This window comes from Palaemon carinicauda, chromosome 30 (assembly GCF_036898095.1).
Source record: "Palaemon carinicauda isolate YSFRI2023 chromosome 30, ASM3689809v2, whole genome shotgun sequence".
Classification (NCBI taxonomy): domain Eukaryota; kingdom Metazoa; phylum Arthropoda; class Malacostraca; order Decapoda; family Palaemonidae; genus Palaemon; species Palaemon carinicauda.
The window spans coordinates 66,373,380-66,383,206 of record NC_090754.1 but is presented as its reverse complement, the minus strand read 5'-3'; the positions used below and the strand labels follow the sequence as shown (position 1 = coordinate 66,383,206).

The 9,827-nt window shown below is 40.5% G+C and overlaps 1 protein-coding gene across 3 annotated transcripts in view; it reads right to left on the bottom strand.

Annotated features, from left to right (window-relative positions):
- drn (doctor no) overlaps positions 1–9,827 on the bottom strand; it is a 117,844-nt gene that overhangs the window by 50,293 nt on the left and 57,724 nt on the right. The window contains exon 1 of one of the 3 annotated variants that reach the window (XM_068353976.1): positions 4,498–4,616. The exons of the other annotated variants lie outside the window; for them this stretch is intronic. The gene's annotated coding sequence lies outside the window, so the exon portion shown is untranslated. Of the gene's footprint in view, positions 1–4,497; positions 4,617–9,827 lie in introns of those variants that run through there. 3 annotated transcript variants of the gene reach the window in all.

Genomic DNA, 9,827 nt, shown 5'->3' with positions numbered 1-9,827 from the left:
TGTCATTATATATTCTGCAAATGTCCATTCCTTTTTCTTACATGTTAAAATATCATCTACTTTAGTTTGCTCCCGTATACATTTTGCTTATTATCTGCCTCTTGGTGTTATACCCATCATTATTCTTTCCATAAGGCCCTTAGGTAGTAGGTTGGCCAGGGCACCAGCCGCCCGTTGAGATACTACCGCTAGAGAGTTAGGGGGTCCTTTGACTGGCCAGACAGTACCATATTGGATCCTTCTCTCTGGTTTCGGTTCTTTCCCTTTGCCTACACAGACACCGAATAGTCTGGCCTATTATTTACAGATTCTCCTCTGTCCTTATACACCTGACAACATTGAGATTACTAAACAATTCTTCTTCACCCAAGGGGTTAACTACGGCAATGTAATTGTTTAGTGGCTACTTTCCTCTTGGTAAGGGTAGAAGAGACTCTTTAGCTATGGTAAGCAGCTCTTCTAAGAGAAGGACACTCCAAAATCAAACCATTGTTCTCTAGTCTTGGGTAGTGCTATAGCCTCTGTACCATGGCCTTCCACTGTCTTGGGTTAGAGTTCTCTTGCTTGAGGGTACACTCAGGCACACTGTTGTATCTAGTTTCTCTTTCTCTTGTTTTGTTAGTTTTTATTGTTTATATAGGAAATATTTATTTAAATGTTACTATTTTTTAAAATATTTTATTTTTCCTTGTTTCCTTTCCTCACTGAGCTATTTTCCCTGTTGGGGCCCCTGGGCTTATAGCATCCTGCTTTTCCAACTAGGGTTGTAGCTTAGCATTTAATAATAATAATAATAATACGCATAGATGGTGATTCATTCCATAACTCTCAGTTGTAACTAGTTCATGTTCTAAGGCTCAAGTAAGGCTCCAAGTTTCTGATGCATAAGTTAATACTGGCTAATACCAGTTTAAACACCCAATTTTCAGTTAAATCACAAAACCGCCACAATAAATGACCACCAATAGACACCATTATATTAATCTTTAAACTTCTTTAACAACCAAAGTAAAACTGACCGGGACAATTCATTGTATCCACAAGTGTGCCAGTGAAAAGGAAAACTGCACCTTATTCACAAAATAGAGCATCACAAACACTGTGGTCATCAACACCGCAACTACTCCATAAGGATAGAAGATGAGTACTGGATACCCATACAAAACCAGGTGGAAGAAGCACTGGGGGAGGGGGGGAGGATTAGGCTAGGGGAGAAAACAATGGTAGGGAGGGGCATGATTATGAAGACGAAGGTTGATAAACGAGTGAAAGGAGGAGAGGGTAGGGGGTGGAGCAACTGTAATCATCAACTTCCTCTCATGGCATACCAGTAAGTCTCTCTCTCTCTCTCTCTCTCTCTCTCTCTCTCTCTCTCTCCTTCCATGTTATAAGGTTTTTTGAAACAATTATCAATAAATTCAAAATTTTGGGGGTAATGATTTCCTGGCAATTACATGAAAACTGACTATACGAAATGTTTTCACTTAAAGGTAATTTCTTATTAATTTCGTTAGGCCTAATTTACTTTTAAAGAAAGCTTGGTAACAACTTAAAAAAAAAGAAAAAATAGACTCCAGAACACCTGGAAACAACAACAATCACGCGAAAACATACTCTCCACATCCCATGAATATGAAACAATACGATCGCTTCACAAAACATAACAGCGTGAACTCTCGATAACGCTATTTCAGCTAACCCCCCTCCCCCCTCCACGAGCACAAGTAAAGGAGAATTGCATAAGAGCCGACTCCATTTATAAAGTCACTCGCAATTGATTTCTTCGAAACGCACCGTCATGCTCCTCTAGAGTTAACTGAAATCGTTTCATAATTCACAATCACACAATTCACCAATCGCTTTATCGGGCGTTTCTTAGGTACACACATTGCTCGGACACAACTCTTACCTTTCCGTAATTGTAAACACTAATAAATTAGTTTTGTTTATAATTATAAACACTAATTTATCATCGCGTCTTCCATAAAGTCCAACGCCACTAATGAAAAAAATTATAGTTGCCACAAATTTAATCCTCAGGTTACAAAGAAAATCGTTTTCATGATACCAATGTTTATAACAAATAAAATTATGGGACAGTCAAGTCTGGAAATTCATACTTATTCACAAAACCTCTTTCGAAATTTGTTTTTATCCTTCAACACATGGAATTTCAAGACACTTGATCTGTAATCTAGAAAAAAAAAAATGTTTATAATTATATGTATATTGAAAATAACATTTTCTTCAACAATTAAGTTTATCTTTCCTTTTGAATGTGTATTTACACCAATGTATTTTACACAGCACTTATGATCGTTACACAATATTCCACGCACTTCACTTTCTACCGAAATACACACTACTCGCTTCGTTCGACAGCAGGCGAAAAGCCGTCTCCAGTTTCGAAATCTTTTTAGTTGCCACGATGGCATCAATTGGAAGGCCTGCTTTAAAAGCGAGGACGGTTGAGACCCATAATAGGCCTTGAGGGAAAAAATGGACAGAAAGGAAAAAGGAATAATAGAGGAGAAGACAGACTGCGAGGAAGCCATAGAAATAAAAAGCGATTGGAGAAGTGAATATGTGAGAGTCCTCCTGTTACGTGAATTTACGAGGGATGGGAAAAATGTAAAGGTACCCCGACTAAGGAACATCTGTGCAAATCTCGGCTTTGTATTAATAAATAACTATACATTGAATAAAAAACGGTACTCTCTTATCAACCCATCAGCCTACATAGCCAGCAATGCTCTTAAATCCACAGCAGCGTCACCTTTAAATTTCTTGGAAAGCATTTGCGAAAAAGGGAGGGGGTTGCTCCTACACCCCCCCTCCTCCATCTCTCTTTCGCACGAACAGCATTCAGACACACAGGTGTTCAGAGCAGGTGTGAGCCAAGTACGAAGAGGAACCCAACCTCAGTCCCCCCCCCTCTCCCTTGGGAAAGAATGTATGAGAAAAAAAAGGGGGGGGGGAGTAAGGTGGAAAGCCAGCTGCTGCCGAGGTCTTTCCCCCAATAACCCCATCCCCCCTTCAGTAGCATACTTGTCCCGTGAAAGCAATCTGGATCAGCTGATTGTGCCAATGGGGGGAGAGAGTAGGAACTGGGGCAGGGGGAATGCAGAGGGAGGTGCATCGTGTGGGGCTTCACAATCCTTCTCTACCATCTTTCTTCGGCCTGTGTCCGATGAAAAGGGCTCAGACGAACCCAACGGCACAAAAGAGCTTAAATAAGCTCAATTAAGAAAGGGCATCTCCATATTGAAAAGAAGATAGACATTCACACTTAATTATAAATAGATTTAATGGCCACCAGGTTCAAAGCCATCTTGCATTTCTATAATTAAGGGTTTACAGCACAAATACACAACGCTATTTGTTCGTTCGTTACTTCCTTCAAATGATTTACACGTTCCGGAATCCCCCACAGTTCCAGAATTCCAGGCAACGACACCCATTCCATGTATTCCCGTTCCAAAAAGCATTTGGTTCGATGGAGGCATCACGAAAACCTCACCACAGTCAATTCCTGACGTGAGCGATGGTACTACATTCGGTTCGTCAATCTATCGCTTTACCCGAATGGGATGGGGGTAACCCTTCCCCTTTACGTCAAGATTATTCCCTCTCTCGCGAAGGATGTGGAGAAAACAAAATTTCTGAGAACGGAAGAAGTGGAAGGATTGTGCACAGGATATATTTCATAATGGGAATTTCTTTCACATCTGTTTTCATATCAAGAGGAACAGAAAAATAACAATTCCTTGGCGACATTTGCAAAGAAGTCGAGGTAAAAAAAAAATCAGCTCCTGAAGGCCTGAAGGAAACATATCCCCCTTATGTGGCTTATAAGCTTTCAGGGCGTGGCGATACCGTCGTCAAAAAGGAGCACCACCACCACAGCACAAAGGGCGTCCTTGAATGGATGCCTCCCAAGCCCCCATCATCAAGAAAACACACACACGCACACACCAGATGGGTGAATAAGTACGGACAGATTAGACGAAGGAAGGGCCTGACGTGGGAGACAAAGAATGGCACGGAATTGCGTACACAAACATACATAGACGCTCTTGTACGCTATTAATTCTGGGGACTCATTTACTGAATACTAGTTTAAGCAGTCCTTGAGTCAGGTCGAAGGTAGGCCCCCCTCCCCACCAAACACATAAGAGAGGGTTTATTTCGCCCTTCCATCATGTCCACATAGGCAGGCATTATAGGCATGAGAGAGAGAGAGAGAGAGAGAGAGAGAGAGAGAGAGAGAGTGTGGAAGCGCCACTTGGTGGGGTACTGGGCCTATACCAGCAACATCAGCCCCCCTAAACGCCCCAACTCTCACACAAACAGGGCTACCACCCCAGCCATAGACCCTCCAACAAAAATCGCACGCACTTTCACTCGCGATTTCGGCTACAGAGCGCGCACGCAAACAAACTCCGTCGGTGGAAAACCTCGCAACGGCTTTCCCTGGACTACTCCACGCATAACTACCTTTGGTTTCAACGGACTTGCGGTAGACGGGAGTAAAAAAAGAGAGTGGACGGAGAATAGACTCCGAGCAGCACGAGGTTTACCTCACAGCGTTGCTAAAGAGACTGGCTGGCGAGTGGCTTTGCTCGCTACACCTGCTGCTATTTCAGCCAGCCTCTGCTAAGGGCGCATGCGCGATCTGGGCTGACTCAGGCTTCTAGCAGCCGCTACACCGATGTATGTACTTGCACGGCCTCCTCACACGGACTAACACGAGAGCGTACACAAACACACAAGCCAGAAAGACACCTTTTTAATTTCTCCTGCATCATGAGGATTCTGGAGATGAGAGGCACCGATGTCACAAGTAAGCATTCTTACCCAGAATAATACTGAGGGTCACTCATTGTATAATCAAACATACAGACATCGATGTAATTAGATGGGCCATACTACTGGCGCCATGTGAAGGGACAACCTCATGAGACAGTAGCCAGTACACATTCAACTTCACTGAACATGAGAGAGAGAGAGAGAGAGAGAGAGAGAGAGAGAGAGAGAGAGAGAGAGAGCCATGGAGGGAGGGGGAATTTATCGATCACGATTTAAAGCGGCACCGTTCCAGCTCCTGGCCCTGTCTCCATCCTTCCCACCCTACCCCTCGAGGAGGAGGTAGTCTAGTGGTAATGCTTGGCGCATTGCGAGACGTCTGAAGGTCCTCCTTAGGCTCGCCACGCCCCCCCCCCCCGCCTTTTCTCCGGGTAGGACTGCATTTTAAATAATTCTTCCTCTAGCATTGACCTATCTCTTTCTACGGACTGGTTATATTCACATCAAATGAAATATCGGGACTACAATCTACTGTTGTAGTGTACCTGAGCAATTTTAAAAAAAAGATGGAAAATCTACATTTTCTGGTTAAATGTTTTGGCCTAATTATCAGTGTTGTAATCCAATAATTAGTATAAAGGTAAGAGTTGTATTTGGAAATAGCTCATTTACAGCACGTAAAACTGTTACACGTAAAATGCACCATACTCGTCCTACTCCACTTGAGATATATATATATATATATATATATATATACATACATGTAATTGTATATATACATGAAGAATTTGAGGTGGTTTGGCCATAGGGAAATAATGGGTGAACGCAGTAATGGTGATCGAGCAAGCAGATGGAGTTGAAAAGGGCCATGGGTTTATTGGGTTCGACAATCTACTGAAGAGCTATCTGCATAATCAATTTCGTGGAAATTTTATTGAACAGGAGTTTCAATCACGATCAATTTGTTAGAAAGGGAGTTTATTTTACCGAGAGAAATCTCAAATATATTTATGTGTATATATATATATATATATATATGTATATATACATATATACATATATATATATATATATATGTATATATACATATATACATATATATATATATATATATATATAAAGTAGGGTTTAACAGTTTTTTCATCACAATACTTATCATGTCATCAATAGATGCAGAAATCAAGAGCACATATACCACAAAACTTGTACGTTAAATTGCAATTTTTGGGAGGTTTTCCCAAAAATTGCTTAAACAGAAGAGTCCTCAAAGCTCTTTAAAAGTAGAAGGTTGGCCAAGGCAACAGCCACCCGATGAAATATTACCGTTAGAAAGTTATTAGGTCCTTTGACTTGGCAGACAGTACTACATTGGATCGCTATGTACGGCACACTTTTCCCTTGCCTACACATACACCGGATAGTCTGGACTATTCTTTCCTCATTCTCTTATTTCCTAATACACCTAACAACGCTATAATACAAAAAAAATCGCCTTGACTTAACGAGCTAACTATTGCATTGTTATTGTTCAGAGGCTACTTTCCACTTGGTACAAGTAGAAGAGAGACTTTAGCTACAGTATGCAGTTCTAGGAGAGGACAATCCAAAATGAAACCAATGTTCCTTAGTCTTGGGTAGTGCCATAGCCTCTGTACCATGGTCTTCCACTGTCTTGGGTTAGAGTTCTCTTGCTTGAGGATACAACTCGGGCACATTGTTATGTTGTTGGAGTATTATAGCACAATTCGGTTTCCTTATTAACTTTCCTCACTGGGCTACGTTTTCTATTTGAGCCCTAGGGCTTATAGGATCCTACTTATCCAACTAAGGTTGTAGCTAAGCTAATATTGATGGCCCTGAAACAAACTTATTCACTCAGAAGGGGTCATTTGAATAACCTGCCATCAAGTGGGCCTTCCCGGAAATTAATCTTGTACAACAGTACTTCAGTTATAACTTCATATATCTTTTTAATTGAACAGTGATCAATACCCATTTGAGGAAGATATTAAAATAGATAAATGGCTGCAAGCTGAACTCTTAATAAACAAAGACTTGTAGAAATTACTGGAGCTAAAAATAGAACTAAAATAAAAAATTATATTTGATAAGTAATAAAAATAGCCGTAAAAAGATCTTCCTGACCCAAATATAGCGCTTGATAAAAATAGAAGGCAACAGAAATAAGTCATTCAATTCTTTACGAAGAATCTCTCTCTCTCTCTCTCTCTCTCTCTCTCTCTCTCTCTCTGTACGATTCTAGGATATTCTGGAAAATTATAAGTTCAATTCTTAAAAATTCCTATAAAACTTAACTTCACTTTCAATAGTTGAAAACATTGCAATAACAGATGTTTAAATTACCTTATTTTACACGCATAATAACTACACACACACACGAACACATACTGTAATCATATATATCAAAACCATCTCCTACGCCTATTGACGCAAAGGGCTTCGGTTAGATTTCGCCAGTCGTCTCCATCTTGAGATTTTAATTCAATACTTCTCCAATCATAATCTACTTCATGTTTCATAGTCCTCCGCCATGTGTATGATATATATATATATATATATATAGAGAGAGAGAGAGAGAGAGAGAGAGAGAGAGAGAGAGAGAGCTTTAGTTAAAAAAAACTAAAGCTTTAAAGCTTAAGTTAGGTCGACAACTATGCACTTTTTGTTGCGACGTGGGGTTGTGCCACCTCGTGGCGAAAACAGACAAAAATTTGCCAACGCTGCGACGTGAATACGAAAGGTCCTACGACATGGGACGTGGCTGACTTGCAACGTCTTACGCAGTACCCCAAGGTGGATACAGTGTTTCCTTTCGAGGTGTCACCAGATGAGGCAAGGTGTTTACGCACTTTTGCGACGTAATTACGCAGTGTCGCGAGGTACCTGCGAGGTGCCACGAAGTTTGAGAGGTACCTTCGAAGTGTCACTTAAAAGTGTCCAAACTACCAGTTGTATATACTGTATAGTGCTCGATGCCTTTGGAAGTCACTACTTTACTGACCACCACAGAGGATGGATCAAGAGTACTATACAAGACGGGAGGCAGACAGTATTTTTTTGGTAACTGCTGCCTATATTCTCGAGAACTATAAAAAAAAAAATAGACCCGATGAACGACCACAAGAACCACTTATACAAGTAGAAGCAAGATGAAGAAGAGTTAGAAGAACGACGTGATGTCGGGAATGGCTGAAGAGAAGATCCATACATGGGGAGTGTGACCAGCTGCTACAAGAACTAATTTACATCGAGATGAACCATGTCTGGTTCCAACCTTGATTGTTTGCTGAGATGGTTGACCGCATTTCTCCAATGCTCATCGAAACAGGCGAGCATGTGAGATCCTCTAACAGTGGGATTGAAGCTGGCTGTCACCCTTCGCTTCCTGGCAAGTAGGGATTCCTATACAAGTCTGCAATATAGTATCAGTCTCCAAGGGTGCGATTTGCATAATTGTGGAGGGGCACTTCATCTATGCATGTCCCTATAAAGAGGACCTTCAAAGGAGGGTCACTATACTATAATTATGAGAAATTCCACAGTATCATATTCATGGCAGTCGCAAATATAAAGTACAAGTTCCTGTACGTCGCCGTAGGAGCTGAAGGAGGTGCTGGAGATGGAGGAACCTGGATCAAGTGTAACCTTCATCATGTCATCGAGCATAACCGAGTGGGATTTCCCGAGGACAGCACTCTGCCGAATGATAATACTCCAATCCCTTCCACATAACAAATAATGCCTTCACCCTCAAGACAAGGCCGATGAAACCATGCTCCAACACATCCCAGGCTCACCATGAGAAGATCTACAGCTATAGGTTGTCATGCGATCGTCGTGTGGTGGAGAACGCATTCGGTATCCTATAAATAAGATTCCGAATCTTCGGCACCACCATACAGTAGGAACCTTAAGTAGTGCAGTTGATAACCATGTGTGGATGTACCTTGCACAATCTCATACTCGACCAGTATCCCTTTGCTCCCACCGACGTCTACCGCGAAGATGCTCAGTAAAACATGCTGCCCAAGACCTTGATGCTGCCTGGAACTTGCAGAAAAGAGCCGAATCTCATGAAACAACTCATGCGTCGGAAGGGATCAAACTACCCAAGACAACCAAAGGCTGTCAGAGATTACCTGGCCTACTACTACTATTCAGAAGCAGGGGCAGTACTTGGCAAGAGAGACTTGTCTATACCAGAGGACGACCAAAAAAATAGATGCCTCAAATGTATATATATAATGAAAATGTGTCTCCCCACAAAACATTATTTCAAATTTGATATCATTGTACATTTCAAATCTGTGATTTAAATTGTATATCTAAAGTTTTTGCTATTCTTTGTATATCTTAAATTACTACTTATCGTTGACTTAGCAGGATAGGTTTTGTTGATGTAATGTTTTCAAGTTTTTCATTTCAAACTAAGATTTCTTATATGTTTGTTAAGCTATTTATTAATCATTCCTTATAAAATAAAACTTTGTGCTTTTCATTGTACATTTTAACTTTGTGATTTTAATTGTATATTCAAAGTTCTTGCTATTCTCTGTATATTTCAATTTACTACTTATGTGTTGGTTAGAGCTTTATTGCCCTTTTAACGGACTCATAATCTATTTATTACTTTTATCCAATATATTTACTAAATATTTCATTTATATATTAGCATTAATACAGAATATATTTCTTCCCGAATTTAATCAGGCTAGCTTTGCGAGAGTCAAGTTTGACTCACTGGGCTGGTTACTCTCCTCATTTTAACAACAATAGTAATAACCTTCCACTAGTAAATATATTTCTTGGCCAAAACACCAACTCACTCACTCACTCACCCAATGAGGTCAGTAACTAAGGATACAAGTTTCTGCCGCCTCGTCTCACCTGAAAAGGAAATAAAAACTATTTACCAAAAGATTTACTTTTAAAACACAGAACATTATTTTAATTTCAAGTTACAAGAATAGTTGGATTTCATAAATAAGATACAATTTTAT